The sequence below is a fragment of the Rhinolophus sinicus genome, linkage group LG10, assembly GCF_036562045.2.
Source record: "Rhinolophus sinicus isolate RSC01 linkage group LG10, ASM3656204v1, whole genome shotgun sequence".
Classification (NCBI taxonomy): Eukaryota; Metazoa; Chordata; class Mammalia; order Chiroptera; family Rhinolophidae; genus Rhinolophus; species Rhinolophus sinicus.
In genome coordinates, this window is record NC_133759.1 from 90,845,907 (window position 1) to 90,861,544 (window position 15,638).

At 40.6% G+C, this 15,638-nt stretch overlaps 1 long non-coding RNA gene across 3 annotated transcripts in view; it reads left to right on the plus strand.

The window, feature by feature from the left end:
• Positions 1-15,638, plus strand: part of LOC109457455 (uncharacterized) — a 611,744-nt gene that overhangs the window by 494,653 nt on the left and 101,453 nt on the right. For all 3 annotated transcript variants that reach the window (XR_012489845.1, XR_012489844.1, XR_002139027.2), the window contains one exon: positions 5,419-5,574. This is a non-coding gene — a long non-coding RNA (uncharacterized LOC109457455). The remainder of the gene's footprint in view (positions 1-5,418; positions 5,575-15,638) is intronic.

Consider the following 15,638-nt stretch of genomic DNA (forward strand, 5'->3'; position numbering starts at 1 on the left):
TTCTTACCCTGTAGGTGAAAGAATCAATGGGAAGGCCCTGCCAACAGCTGGTGATGTCCTTTCTGATAATGTGTTTGGGGTGTGGGGAAACGAGTACCATTTGGCCTGTAGATCAGGGGAGGCAAGACCTGAGCTAGAACTCCTAATGGCACTCTGGTTCTCTGGATGGCACCACCAATGAACTTGGTCACTGTGTCCAACGATGCTTGAAAGAACTGGACAGTCTGTTTTCTCCAGTGTAACATCACCCAGGGAAATGACTATAGGTCCTTCTGGGGAAGAACTGGTTGAGGTCAGCTCTGTATACATTTGCCATAGCGCTTTACAGTTTGTCCCTCATGAAGACTGTCTTCTTCAGTCGATGGGTTCTGGGCCTGAGAAAGGTTCAGGTCTGGAACCTGGGCTTACATCACTATTTCCATGGCAGCCTGCAGGTCAGACCCGCCCCCCCCCACCCCCCGTGGCTGCCAGTGTAAACTTGCTGCTGATTAATTCTGCCCACTCTGCTTTTGATGTTTAAATTGGTACCACCCGGCCTTGATACCCTGGTACTCTAGCATCCCCCTTTGTTACCAGAAAGCCCCGTTCTGCAACTCTGTACATTTCCTACTGTCTGTGTCAGCCTACAGAAGCCAATCATTGATGAGCGATGAGTGAGCTGCCCCCTCACCAGTGCATTTCTTCCTTCCTGGGTAAGCGGAACTTCCTCTGAGCCCTTCTGTGGAACACAGTCAGCTAGTGGGTTTTCTGATGTATAGTAGACACATTCTAGCAGACCCACTTCTCTGAGCCTTTTGATTCTATTCTCCACAGTTTGCTAAGGCAGTTCTGCTACCTGTTTCATTTCATGCTGGTCATTTCCTTTTTCAGTCTTCCTTAGAAACCTATTAGAGCCTTCTTCCGAGGTACTTCCTGGGGTGTTAAAACTTGTTAGGGAATATTGCGCCATACCACCAAATCCCCCTTTGCCTAACTGTATATTCTACTCTCCCCCCTTGGTCCAGCACTAGGGTCACCCCCAAACAGTCTCCAGACACCTGCAGGACACCTCCCGGTGTGCGTTCCACTGCCTTAGAATCCCTCTTTTCTTTTAGCACCTTCATGATTTTCGCAGTTGGATCATGAAAAGATGTGATGCTAGTTATTGGTCTGGTGCCCAGAAAAGGGGCGAGAACAGATCTTGAGAAACGCCAGCGCTGTCTTAGGAAGTGAAAGTCCACCTGCCTCGTTTAGGGTTTCTTCAAAGTCATCCAGCCATTTCTGCAAGCCCAGAGAGTTCAGGGTTGTCTGGGGGTTCAAGGACATCTACACAGATATGCTTATCCCAGGTGGGGTTATCTTCCCTTACCAGGGGCCCAATGTTGGCATAAGAGACCAGTCTAAGGTAAGAATTCCGTCTCCTCTGAAGTTCTGCCACTTTTACAGTTACTCCCTGTGCATAATCTTCAGCTTTGTCTGCTCTCCAGCTACAGGATATGGGCTCTTTTTCAAATAAATAAAGTTATTAAGGCATAGTTTACATATCATGTAATTCACCCATGTTACTGTATGACATTCACACAATTCAATCATTTTTTTTAAAAAGTAAATTACCAGGTTGTAATTTACGTCACCATAAATCCATTTGGAAGCATTAGCATCACCCCAGTAAGACCCCACACGTCCACTGACTGTTTATGGGAAGGGAGGGTCTTTTTAACAGACGCTGGGCCTATTGCCACCTACTGTCCAGCACTTTGGAGACCAAATGTCCTTCCACCTGAATGTGGTTCCAGAGCCAGACTGTGGGGGGATGGAGCAGTAAAGGGGTCTATGAATATGACAGGGATTATAGGACCTTCTTGACCAAAACAGCAAGTGATGTGAGAATAGCGCCAGCCCTTGCTCTCGTTGGAGCTGCACTCATGGCAGAGGTCCATAAACCTAGAGCTGCTGGGCTAGTGGTGACTCAGCCTGGGTTTATGGAACACTGGAATCGCCAGGGAAAGGTATCATAAATGCGTATTCTTGGGCCCTGCTGCCAGAAATTCGAATTCACTGGGTCAAGAGGTGAAGATTTACATTCTTAGCAGAATACCTTGTTGATTCTCTAACCCACCAGATTTGGGAACTGCTATTCAGGGTCGTGTGTAAATTTTTTTTGTGGTATTCTTACATTTTTTTTTTCTTTCTAGAAAACACAGTTTGGGTTAGAATGAATCGGATATAGGTATAGGTATAGGTACAGATATCTATTTATTTATATATTTTTAATAATATCTATTTTATATATTATCCATGGTTCCTGGATAGAAAACAAAACCCAGCAGGTCACTTATTTCATACTCGGTGTGTCTACTTTCTGAAGGGGAAGAGCACTGCCTTCGCCCTCAAGGAGTTCGGCCTGTAGCACCAAGATCGTAAATACAAGGCGGGCAAAGAGGACTTGTCAATATGAAATGAGCCAGCGGGGAAGACACTGAAGCTCAGAGCGTATCAGAGGCATAACAGAGGAGTCGTCACCTCCATGGAATTGCTACGGATGAGCTTAGATCATACTTGGTGGTTCTTGTCAGCTTCAGAGTCTCACAATTCTGATTGAGTGAGGCGATGACTTAGAATAGAAGGGGATATTTGATGATAACATTGGCCGAGAATTAACATCTCTACCCTAGCTAGGGAATGAGGGAGGGGTCACTAAAGATAAACCTCCTTCTTTCTACCCCACGTCAGATTTCTTAGCAAATCCTGTCACATCTGTCTTTAAATTATATCCAGAATTGGGCCAGTTTCCATCTTGTTTTTCTGCAACCACGTTGGGTAATGTTTCCACCATCTCTTTCCCGAATTATCACAATCACTTCTAATTGGACTCTCCCCAGCCCTTGCCTCCTACTAAACACAGACACACACACACACACACACACACACACACACACACACACACACACACTATTTGCATCACAACAGACGAATTGATTCTGTGAAAATACAGCCTCTACTAGAAATCTTCCAATCACTATGCTCCTCATGCAGAGTAAAAGCCCATGTCTTCACCACGACTGCTAGGGGCCCGTTGCCTCCCCCAGCTCATCCCTTACCACTCTTTCCCTCACTTGTTCTGCTTTAGCCACAGTGGTGAGCTCTCTGTTCATTGAACATACCAGGCAAGTTCCAAGCTCAAGGCATAAATACTTGCTGTTTCCACTGTCTAGATTGTTCTCCCCCCAGATTTCTGCATGGCTCACTCTTTCTCAGTCCTTTCAGTTCTTTACTCAGCCATCACCATCTCAGTGACGTCTTCCTTGACCATCCTATTTAAAATTTTAATCCTGCCCAGAACGTGTTATAATCCCTCTCTATGCTTTATTTATATCCTCAGCACCTAACATTATCTATTTATTACATGTTTTACTTCTGCATCTTATTTACTGTATGTCTCATCAACTAGAATAATGAAAGCACTATCCGGACAGAACAGTACCTCATTTTAGGTACTCAGTAATTACTGGGATTAATGAAAAAGGCTCTATTATATAATTGTTGGCTACTTTTCCATTTTAGCGTGCGTAGGAATTTCTTGATTTATGTTGTGAATGTGGTGAAATTGACATCTTCTTCCTTGAACACAAAAACGTAGAACGGATCACTGAGAATTAGAGAAGATTGAATATTGTAATCAAGCCTCTGACTTCAGCAATCAGGGTGTAAAGGCTTTAATGGGCCTTAAATATAATTTAGTCCAGTCTTTTGTTTTACAAATAAGGAAATTGAGGCTCAGAGCAAAGAAGTGACTTGCCAAGGTCATAGAAAGGGCGAAGCATGTGTTGATGCAGACTTCAGTCTCCTCAATTGCAGTACAGTGCTTTGTCAACTATCTTTCTTGGTCATTTGTTTCTAAGCGAACATTTTGGGGGTAATGTGAACTGAGAGGTTCTTAAAATAATCAACAATTGTTATTGAGAAGAAACATATTTTGCACTTTAGCAAAACGTTACTTAGCCTTTCATACACAATTATTTCACACCTAATAAATGACTGTTAAAATATTCCTGTATATTAATATACATTTTTTTTTTACTTTATATTAACTTAGAAAGCAATGTTCAGTTTTGGCAAGGTGCCCATGTTCTGAGAACCCTTAAGGGCAAAGAGTTACCATTGTGTTCATTTGTTTATTTAACAAATATTTATTGAATGCCCACTGTGTGCCAGGTAATTGTCCTGGGCACTGATGTTTCAGTGATAACACCGTTGAGGCCCTTATAAGGGAGACATAGTAAACAATGAACAAAAATAGTTCCAGTAATGTTCTGTGCTTTGAAGAAAATGAAATAGAGACATGCAGTAGAGATTGGGTTAGCAAAACAATTCTAAGAAGGTGACACCTGAACAGAGACCTGAAGGAAAAGAACCAGTCAGCCATGTGATGACACGGGGACAGAGTGACGTAGAAAGATACCAGCAAGGGCAGAGGTCCTTGTGCAAGACTAGGCTTATCATGTTCCAGGAAGGACAGAAAGGATGAGCTGGTCATGGTATTGCAAACACGGAGAAGGTTGCTAGAAGATGAGGTCTGAAAGGATGCAGGAGTTTGCTCATCAAACTTCATAGTCCCCATAGTGGGAAGTGGGTAAAGGGGAGGAACCTGCTCTGGTTTACATTTTATAAATCCCACCATGGTTAACAAGTAGAGAACATACCTCAGAGGAGCAAAAATAGAAGCAAGAAAACCAGTTAGATTACAGGGGGGAAAAATCAGTCTAGAGAAGTGGTGACTTGGAGACAGGAAGTTACAGTGGAGATGAAGAGATCGCATCATGTATCTGTAGGTACCCCACCAACCACGAAGTGTTTGGGTTGATACAAACTCTTGCTGGAATAACAAGGTCAAAATGGCTGGTAGATTGGTCAATTCCAGCAAAAAGGGGTACATGTATTGTATATATAGCTCAAAAGCACACTTCATGGATTACTGGTTCCAGAAGTTATTTTAATGTATACTGGGGGTGCTAAAAACACATATACAAGTGGACACGTTGGTCAACGTTGCTCAAGCAGTAGTTCGCCATAATCAGAAGTATCTGGAAACTGATTATAACCACTTTGAGCACCTCTTGTAATTGCAGTAGTCAAACGTGACTTGTATTCATCTTTTGTTATTGATATATATTGAGTGTTACAATTTTAATATGGTTTTCCTTTCTTAAAATGTATATACATTTTTTTGTCACCCTCTGTATATGCAAGGAAGATTATTCTGTGGCCAAATAACTGTGATGAACAGACCCAATAGATTCCCATCTAGAAATTCACAGTACACAGTAGCATATTGAAAAGTCTAAGGCATGTAGAAGTAAAGAAATACCTTTTACTTACTTTCCCACACTTTCAAAAATCCTTTGATCAAGAAATCCTGTTTTTCTGCCTTCCTCACAGAACCCTCACTAGTAAGCTAAGGACATAAACGGATACAGTAGAAAGAGAACTGGAATGAGAGACCATATGCTCTACTCCATCACTGCCTTCATTTTGTGTACCGTTGGACACATCACTTTTCCTGTTGGAACCTCAGTTTCCTCATCTGTAAAATAGGTGAGAACATATCAGTTGCTATATTCTCTTTTATCAAGTTGTTTTACATAAAGCTGATTTCTGTGTAAATCCTCAAAGTGTAGTTGCTTTGGATGAAGATGCCAATTCAGTTTAAATGAGGGTCAGAGGGGCTGTAGATACTGCTTTTGAGATAATCATGCTTCCGTACTGGGTGAGCATTTTTTTATCATCTGTATTTGCAAAGAAAGCAATTAATGACTGGATCAGAATTGCTGCTGGCCCAGAGTCTGAATCTCCTAGGAGAAGAGTTTTATAATGCTGTTAAGGTGGGTCCAAGACCGATGGGATTTCAAGTACAGCTGACGTACTCACTTAGATGTTACCAGGCAACTGTGCAAGGTAGAATGGAATGGATTTTGATATTCAGACTGTGTCTTGTAAGCCCGTTTGCTTCAAATATCAAGGGCTAAATTTCTTAGCAAAAAGCGTTGACTGTTAAGAAAATATTCTCTTGTTCAAAATTTTCTGCACTCTAGAAACAATGAAAATACAAGCCGTGTTTCCACATGCTGAAGGCTGCAGTTGTTCTATTTACTTCTCTCCATCCCTTCCTTCCTGTCTCATTTTGAGAATGGGTCATCAGTCTCTCAATTTCTCGGGGTCTTGAACATTTCTTAGCTCTGTCTTTGGGAACCACCAAAAAACCTAAAGAATAGGCAGGAAAAAAGGAAGGAAATCAGGAGTCTGGTAAAGGAAATGGGGTTAAAAAGCCACGGAAGCATGGAGGTAGGAGAAAATGAGAATGAGAAAGTATAAGAGAAAGATTGAGGGAGAAGTACTCTCAACTTGGACAAGGGAGGATGGAAAGAGGAAGCATTTTCAAATTAACATTAGCTCTTTCAGTTCAAAGAGACGTAAGATTGAGGTCCATTGGGGTCTCTATCCTTTCTTTGTTATTTAATATGGTAGCAATAGAAGAAAATATATTAAACAATCTATCCCCTATTACAGAATTTTATCTTTGGTGGCTCAGTGTCTGAACCTTCCCTCGGGTCCCAGTAATCAGTTTTGGGAAAGGAGATAGATGTGGCATGGAAAGCAGAAGAGGGTGAAGAATGAATTGGAGAGCGGAAGCCCCATCAGGGATAGAAGATACTAATATGTTGGCAATGCAAGGAAGGGGAGCAAAAGAATCAAGTATCATGAGGGGCTTTAATTTGGGTAAGAGTTTTAGTGAGGCTGAGTGAATTGGGGCAGAAGAGAGGCTTTGGAGCAGGTGTGGGGTTTAAGAAAAATGGTGAGTGTGAAGAGAGGAGAAAGACAGTTTTAAGGAATGTTTCTCTGCATGTGAATTGGAGCTCCTTGTCTGATGTTACTGAGGAATCCCACTAAAGGTTGCCATCACCTTCTGATAGCTGTCTATTGAACACGAGAGCAAACCTGAAGAGGTTTATGTTAAGATTACTCAAAGGATGGAAATGAGTGGAAAAGTTCAGAGCGGTAAATGGGAAGAATACATATATAGAAGCAAGTAAAGCATAGTAATGGAACTGTGAAATGTTTCCTATTTTTACCAAAGACTCAACATTCTAAGCAAGGAAATTTAAATTAGATCTAAGTGCACTTCCTTGTTGTAGAAGTTGTACTATGAAATGTTTTTGATATTCATATAACTTGACAAATCTGATTCCTGGCATTTTTAACAAAATGTTGACTGTGCCATTTTTCTGGCTGACTGTGAGAGCACATCTTCTGTGAGAGAAGAATAAATTGAGCAGATTTCCTGGCCTTAGCATTTGTGATTTAATGATTCAGTACCTTGGAAACGAATTTTAAAATACTCAATACCAATTCTCCACCCTTAATCCAACACACTATTTTCACTGGTTTTGCTCTTGTGAGATTTCTTTTCTATCAGTGTTCTTCACATTGCTTTCTGTCTTACTTCATGGGCTGCATTCAAAGAGACTGGACATAATAAAACCGCCATCCTATTTCCATTTCTGTAAATGACCACCAGGGCTCTGCAGTGCCAGCAGTAATCACCCCGGAACTCGGTGGTGGTCCGTGTACCAGCTGCATTGATAGAAGTTCAGTGTTGTTTTAAGAAAAGTATTAGCATAAGGAATTGGTTCACAGTTGTGTTTCAGAGGACACTGAGCACGCAAGGTATTGTTTGGCAAAAGGGTTCCACAGTCCAATCAGTTTGCACGCTTTAAACAATGCTGGTATAAAATAAAAGACACTGGATTAAGAGTGGAGGGAATTGCTTTCTAGTACCAGACCTTCGCTTAACACTCTGTGTTACCTTGGCAAGCTTCTGAAACTCTGCAAAATGGAGGCCATCCTAGGTGTCGTCTCTGCATCATAGGGTTGTAGCCTGTCATTTGGTTGTACTCTATAGGTTAAAGTCATGGTTCAATGGTCAGATAGCCTCCATTGGAATTCTGGCTTCACCTCCTAAAGCTGTGTGACAAAGTCAAGTTACTAAACTTTTCTGAGCTTTAGTTTCCCTTTAGGTGTGAATAATATTTATCTCATGGGGTTTTTAGGCTTAGATGAGATAGCTGATGTAAAACAAATAATTATCATGATACTATTTAAATAGTTATTAGTCCAGGCATAAGTAATAGTAATATTATTAGCAAAATGATTATAATTATTCAAGTTATTTAAAAAAACACACACTGGTAATAGTAGCAATAACAGCAGTAACTACCATTTATTGAGCACTTATTTTTTCCAGACGCTATTCTAAGAGCTTTACTTACACTATTTAATTCTCATAATCTCCCCATAAGTTCGTTATCTATTTATCCTATTTTACAGAAAAGAAGCTGTGGTTCATAGTGGGTAAAGTTGCTCAAGCTCTCACCATCAATAAGTGAGATGTGCTCCTCTCGTGTCTGGTCCCAGGGGTTTTCCCCTCACTACTCTCCTCAAGTTCAATGTCCTTGTAACCTGCCCTTTGGTGCTGTTTGCTTCTCTGTCCTCCAGACTACGTAAGGGCTCTGAAGGGAGAATGGTTGGTGATTCTTTTCAGAGTTCACCAGCACGTCACTACGAATGGAAATTAAAGAAGTACAGACAGGGCAAGAAGCACTAGAGGCACTTAGATTTCTCTACTGATTTTTTTTTTCCTTTCAATGGCAATTTTTATTTAAATGTTAATTGTAATTGAAAGGATAGTACCATATCTTGAATAGAAAGAATTTGTGTAAGTACTGATTATTGATTTAAAAAAGATAAGGCGGAGGCACTGGGTTCTCAAGAGGGGTTATTGCATTGTGAATTCCATGAAGGCTGAGCCCTCTGTGTTTGACATGTAGTGTGCACCCAGAAATGGTGAACAGGCAGGGGTCTTGGAAGAAAAAGGGACAAGACTGCCATCTAGTGGACTTTGAGTCAACTTCAGCTTAAAAAACAAACTAGCTGTGTTTTAGTAAAACCTATTTAAAATTGTAAGTAACACTAATGGCTAATTTATTTAAATACACAATGGAGAAATATAAACCAGGTCAGACCAATACTCAAGGTGAATTCTGAGTTGGCCAATATCAGAAGACCAAGGGGGGGTCTTAGAGGTTCAGATGTGTAGGATGTTAACACTACAGAGAATCCGAGATTAACATCTCCCACTTCCTCCTGTATAGCCCAGGGAAGGACAGCAACTCATTCAGAGTCATGCAGGTGTGATGACTTGTATCCAGGCCACCAAAGTTCATGTCCAGGGCTCAGACTTTTATGTCGTATATAGAGCAGCCATGGTCCTTCATAACACTCACAAACAGAGGAAGGGATTCATCTCAAATTCTGTAAGTTCTTCCAGTTAACCACTACAGATTTAGTAACAAAAGAAGGTGGGCGTCCTAAGTGGTCAGTTTCTCCAACTCTTTTGGAAATACCTCTGTGCACACCATGGAACCACTACCTATAACACGGTATTAAAACACACCAGTATCTTCTCGAGGGCTCAGAAGCATCTCTCTGTATCTGCTATTGGGGGATTTGCTAAGTACCCAAATCTGAAGAGTATGTTATGGGACTTCATGCGATTTTGTTGACTTTTACTCTTCCTCTTGTGCCTATGTTTTTCATACAGAAAAATGAGAGGGGAGAGGAAAGGCAAAAGGAGCTTTACCATATGCAAATGTCAGTTTAGCTATTTAAGATCTAGAGAAGTAGTGGAAACCCTATTTTGAGTCATGGCTATGCTCCTTCAAGGCTGTGTTATCTGGAGTTGGTTTTTTTGTTCATTTCTGGGATACAGATGGTGATAATGTGCCCTTCCGCTCAGAGTCTTCGTGAGGTTTAAGAGACGAAGGTTTAGAGCAGATGTCTCTGTCTCTGCCTCTCTCCTCTCCTCCTCCCTCCTGTGGAAAATTTTCATTTTTAAAATTCAGTTTTCCTTAAATTCCAAACCTGCAGAAAAGTTAACATAACAGTTCAATCTATACCCAAATACCCTTTTCTTAGGTTTACCAGCTGTTACTATTTGAAAGTTATATACATTGTACCCTCCATTTCCAAATGCTTTTGTACACATTACTTGCAAATAAGGACATTTTCCAGTATAACTATAATCCCATTAACACAACTAAAAAAGTTAATAATAATTCCATAATGTTCCCCGATATTATTTCCTGAATAGGATTTCCAGGATCCAATCAAAGCTAATGTATTGCCTTGGATTGTTATGTCTCTTTGGTTTCTTGTAATCGAGACTAAAACTAAGTGTTTTATTTTTCATGATCTTGACTTTTTGGAGATTTCACAGGGCAGATTATAACATTGGGTAATACTAAGTTTGATCACTTGATTAAGTTGGTGACTCCTAGGTACCGCTGTCGTAAAGGTGTGTTTTTTTCTGGTTATATTAAGTATTTGATTTGTGGCATGATACTTTGACACTGTGTGAACATTCTGTCCTGAAATATATTTTATGTACCCATGATGAGCTTCAGCTGAATTGTTATTACAATGTAGATTGAAAATGGTAATCTTCCTTTTTTCCTTTCTTTTTTTCTTTTTCTACATTGATTATCTGGCAGTCCTTTAGAAAGAAGAACTTTATTTTTCCCCCCTTCTCTTTCTTGGCTACTAGTATGGACCCAAGAGCTTTTTAAAAATCCCAAGTGTTTTAATCCATTGCCATCGTATTCCTTTTACTAAAGCTCAGGTTGTCACAGCTTTGGTCAATGAAAGCTCCTTCAGCCCGGCTCCTCTGTTCTTTCATGTACTTGACTACTTCCTGGCACAAGTTATCCAGGCTCATCTTGTACTTTTCCTAACCCAACCTGGAACTAATGCTAAAAGGAATGGAGAATGCTATTTAGAAACTGAGATCTGAATAGTAGATTAAGCACTGTGCAAATGTTTCGAACATCCAGGTATTGATGTAAAATAAGATGTAGAGAAAAATGCAGCCGACTTTGTGTTCTTTGTCAAATGACCTCTGCCTGGTTAAATCATCCCTCAACTTAGTGTAACTATCATTTTCTCAAAAAATACCAGAAGAGTCCCAGGTCCCTCAGGATTAGAGTCATCTCCCCCTAACATCCACCCCTTCCTTTGGAGCCCTAAACTTCTCAATACTCATCACACATCTAAGTATTCAAAGTCTATCTCATCTGAAAGCTCAACTGGGGAAGAATCTGCTGCTAAGCTCACGTGATTGTGGGCCACATGCAATTCCTTGCTGGCTACCAGACTGAGGCCCTCACTTTCTTGCTGGCTCTTGGCTGGAGGCCACCTTCATCATGGGGCACTCTCCAAAGGGCATCTTATAATAGGACAGCTTGCTTCTTCAAAGCCAGCAAGGAAGAGAGAGTTCTAGCAAGAGGCACATTACAATCTTATGTAATCAAGAGTACATTAAATTTTATCTCCTTTATTGTATTCTATTAGGAATATGTTCAACTTACATTCCAGGGGAGGGGATTACACAAGGGTAATACCAGAAAATGGGAATTAGGGCAGCCCCCTTAGAGTCTGTCCACACTCATGGATTTGATATTCTACGGTGAGGAATCAGATGATGGACATAGAGAGTATAATACCAGATGGTTATAAATCTGTAAAGAAAATGAGCAGGGGGATAAGATGGAGAATCACTGGTGGAGACATCTTGGCTGGAGTAATAAGATGAGAGCTCTGCAGGGAAGTGACATTGGCTGAGACTTGCATCACGAGAAAGGGTTGGTCATGTGAATATGTGCAATAGGCAGAGGAACAAATATGTGCGAAGACGCTGAAGTGGAAAGAAATTAGTCATAGAAGGAGGACAATAAGCCTAAGAGACCACAAGAATGGGTTTAGAGAGATAGCTAATGATTCAACCATCTGGGACTTTTAGGTGGTGTGCTAAGTAGTTCAGGTTTTATTTGTTTACAGTTTGAAGTCAGTGGAGGGGGTTTATATGGAGAGTGACATGACCTACTCTTTGCTGTCATAGGATTCATTCTGACTCTTGTTTTGCAAATGGACTAAAGGGAGAGAGTGGAAACAAGGGGGTCAGTTAGGACGCTATTGCATCCATTCAGCTGAGAGATGATGATGATCTAGACTAGGGTGGAGGCAGTGGATTTGATGAGAAGTGGTCAGATTGAGTGTATATTTGAAAGCAGGGTCTATGGGATTTCCGATTGGATGAAATAAGTGATTGAGAGGAGTCAAGAGGTGATATACTCATGGGTCTGAGCATTTGGGTGGATTGTACTGGAGAGGGGGAATAGACACAAATAATCGACGTCTTAGAGCATTTACTTTGTAATAGACTTTATTTTCAAGGTAAAGTCAGGTTTACAGCCAAAGTACAGCGAGTTCCCATGTACCCTTTCCCCCCACATGCACTGCCTCAGCCCCCTGTTGACATCCCACACTTTGACAGTAACACATTTCTTACAAGCCATGACACATTATCATCACCCAAAGTTCATAGTTTATATCAGGGTTTGCTCATAGTGTTTTACATTATGTGGGTTTTGACAAATATGTAATGATATGTATCTACTACTATGGTGTCATACAGAATAGTTGCACTGCCCTAAAAATCCTCTGTTCTCTGCCTGTTCATCCTTTCCTCTCCCTCATCCCCTAACTCTATAGTTTTGTCTTTTCCAGAATGTTATGTATTTGGAATCATACAGTAGGTAAACTTTTCAGATTGGCTTCTTTCTACTAGTGATATGCATTTGAGGTCCCTCCATGTCTTTTTGTGGCTTGATAGCTCTTTTCTTTCTAGTACCGAATAGTATTCCATTATCTGGATGTTACCACAGATTGTCCATCACCTACTGAAGGATATTTTGGTGGCTTCTAACTTTTGGCAGTTATGAAGAAAGCTGCTATAAACAGCCACGTGCAGGTTTTTGTGTGGACACAAATTTTCAACTCATTTCGATAAAAACCAAAGGGCACAATTGCTGGATTGTACGGTAAAAGCATGTTTAATTTTATGAGAAACGTGGAACATTACTTATTGTGTTAAATTTCATACACAGGTCCTCACAATTGCTTCATCCGTCATATATGTGCCACCGCAGCTAATAAATAGGTTGCATGTTACTGCTGCTTGTATGTTAAGGCCTTCTCATCGCCTTACAAAATTCCCACCGGGTTCCCCAAGATCAGCGTAGTCATGTGGGTGCCATCTAGTGGACATAAAGAGAATGTGTTTCCGTAGAGCAACCACCACCACAAAACGATTCATTAAAAATGAAATCAAAACCCTATTCCATTGTGCCAAGTAAGAAAACATGTCAATGTTTTGGATGTTGAGCAAATGTTTGGCCTACAGTGGAGTCTAAAATTAGGAGAGGCAGGGTCCAGAAAAGAAATTAGCAAAGATTAGTCAGCACATTAATATCCCGAATCTCTTGAATTTATTCACCAAAATGATTTGGGACCTTCATACATATACAGAGCTTTTCTAGGGTGTGTGTGTAAGGAGGAAGCAGGTAAGGGAAAAAGAAAGGCAAAAACATGGCCATTGTCTCCAGATCTTCTAATCTTATTGTGGGACAAGACCAACTATGGAAACAGGAAAGATACGATGATTCAGTATTAAATTGTAAATTGTATATTAGGAGAAGGAAGTCCAGAGGGCACAGTGCTCAGGGAAGGTGTCACTAAAAAGCTATGAACTAACATGAGTCTTGAAATATGAGAAAGGTACGGATAGGTAATGGGAAGGATTTCATGAAAAGAAGATAAATTCAGGACAGAAAAAAGGAAAAGTGAATTTCAGAGATCCATGTAGAATATCTATATTTATTTGTTATAATTCACTGGGACTTAACAAGGAGGTGTTTGTATGGGGTAAGTAAAATAATTGAACAACTATATAGGACACTAATGAAGATTAATCAAAATAGTAATAAAAGATGTTGCTACTAAAAACAATGATGGTAGGAAGAGCTAACACTGATATCTTGTAGTTACTCATATATGTAGTCACTGTTCTAATTACTTTTACGTACATTATCTCATTAAAGCTTTAGAACAATCCCATGAACTAGATATTATAATTTTCTTCATTTTGAGGAAATGGAGACATGAATTTTTCCATAACTTTCACTACATCACAAGCCTAGTACATGGAGGAGCCTGGATTCAAACCTAGAAGTCAGATTTCAGAGCCTTGAATTCTGCTAGACAGAATGAAACAATTGGGGTGAAGAGATGTAGGAACTGAATAATGGGCCCATTGTGTCATTTACATACGTTGGGAAAATCCCATTCCATTTCTGGGCATCAGTTTCTTCATCTATTTGACGAGAATATTAAAACCACACTGCTTCTAACATATATCTTAGTTCCAAAATGTGGTTATATTTAATGAGGCTGTTCAGCGTTTTGTTCTGAGTTCAATGATACTACTCATAAAAGTCATGGAATCCCAGTAGTTAAGAATTTGTTAAACTATAGGAGTAATACAATGTTCTCCTATTAAGCACACCTCTTTCCTGATTTAAACTGCCTAGTCTGTGAGGTAGGTGTTAAGATTGCTGTTGTAGGGGAGGGTGGTAAAAGCCATCTCTGGACTGAAATACTCCAGGAGTCAGCTCAGTGAAACGGGCAGCAGAGGAAAGCTCTTCATCCTTGTCTTTCTTCTCTCTCGCCACTTGTATCCGTTGAGTCCTATCGACACAACTCGCAAGGCTCTCTTGGATCCATCTGACGCTCTGTTGAATCTGTATAAGGTTCTCTTGACTCTTCCCGAGCACTCATCTCGCCACTGTTATTATCCTGATTCATCATCGCTGTTCCTGAGAACTGCTACAATGGCTTCCTAAGGTAATCAATCCGTCTTCCCGCCTCCAATATGGCCTTCTGATTCATGTTGCACGAGCGGGTGGAGTAATCCTTTTTATGTATGTATTCTGCTGACATGCCTCCAGTGGCTCTCAGTGCACTTGAGACGAGTTCCCAGAATTTTCATTTCCTTGACATGGGTTAGGAGGTGTTTCCTGTTTGGAACATAACTTACCTTTCAGCCCCAGGTTACATCACTCCCGACCTTGAATTTTAACTTTCCGCCATTTCATATTGCACATTCTCTCACCTCCAGGCTTGTACACAGATGTTCTGGAACAGGACCTCCACACAACCCCTGCCAGATCGCCACCCCTACCCATTGAATCTGGCACTAGCTTTCCACTTAGACTTCACTATCATTATAAAGCCACCCTTATCTTTGTCCTTGCAGTAGGTGACCCTTCTATATGTCACTGTGCATTCTGCAGTACACCAGTCATAGCACCTACCTTACTCTGATGCAGTTACCTTTATTGCCCAATGGACTGTAAGAGCCGTGAAAGCAAGAACTGTCCTCATTCACATCTGTGTTTCCCATTTGAGTATGGTGCCCATTACAAAGCAAATGCCTAATGAATGAGTGAATAAACAAGTGAACAAAACAAGAAACTGAAAAATCAATATTTAAATACCCAGAAAATTTACCGAAGGCCAGTGTTAAATAGGGACTAAAGATCACATAGCCTATCTCCCATGTATAGCCTAGCCAGCCTGCTTTGTATATAAATCCTATAAAACTGCCTCCAGCATCTTCCAGTCATAGGTAAGATAAACCCCAGAGCGAT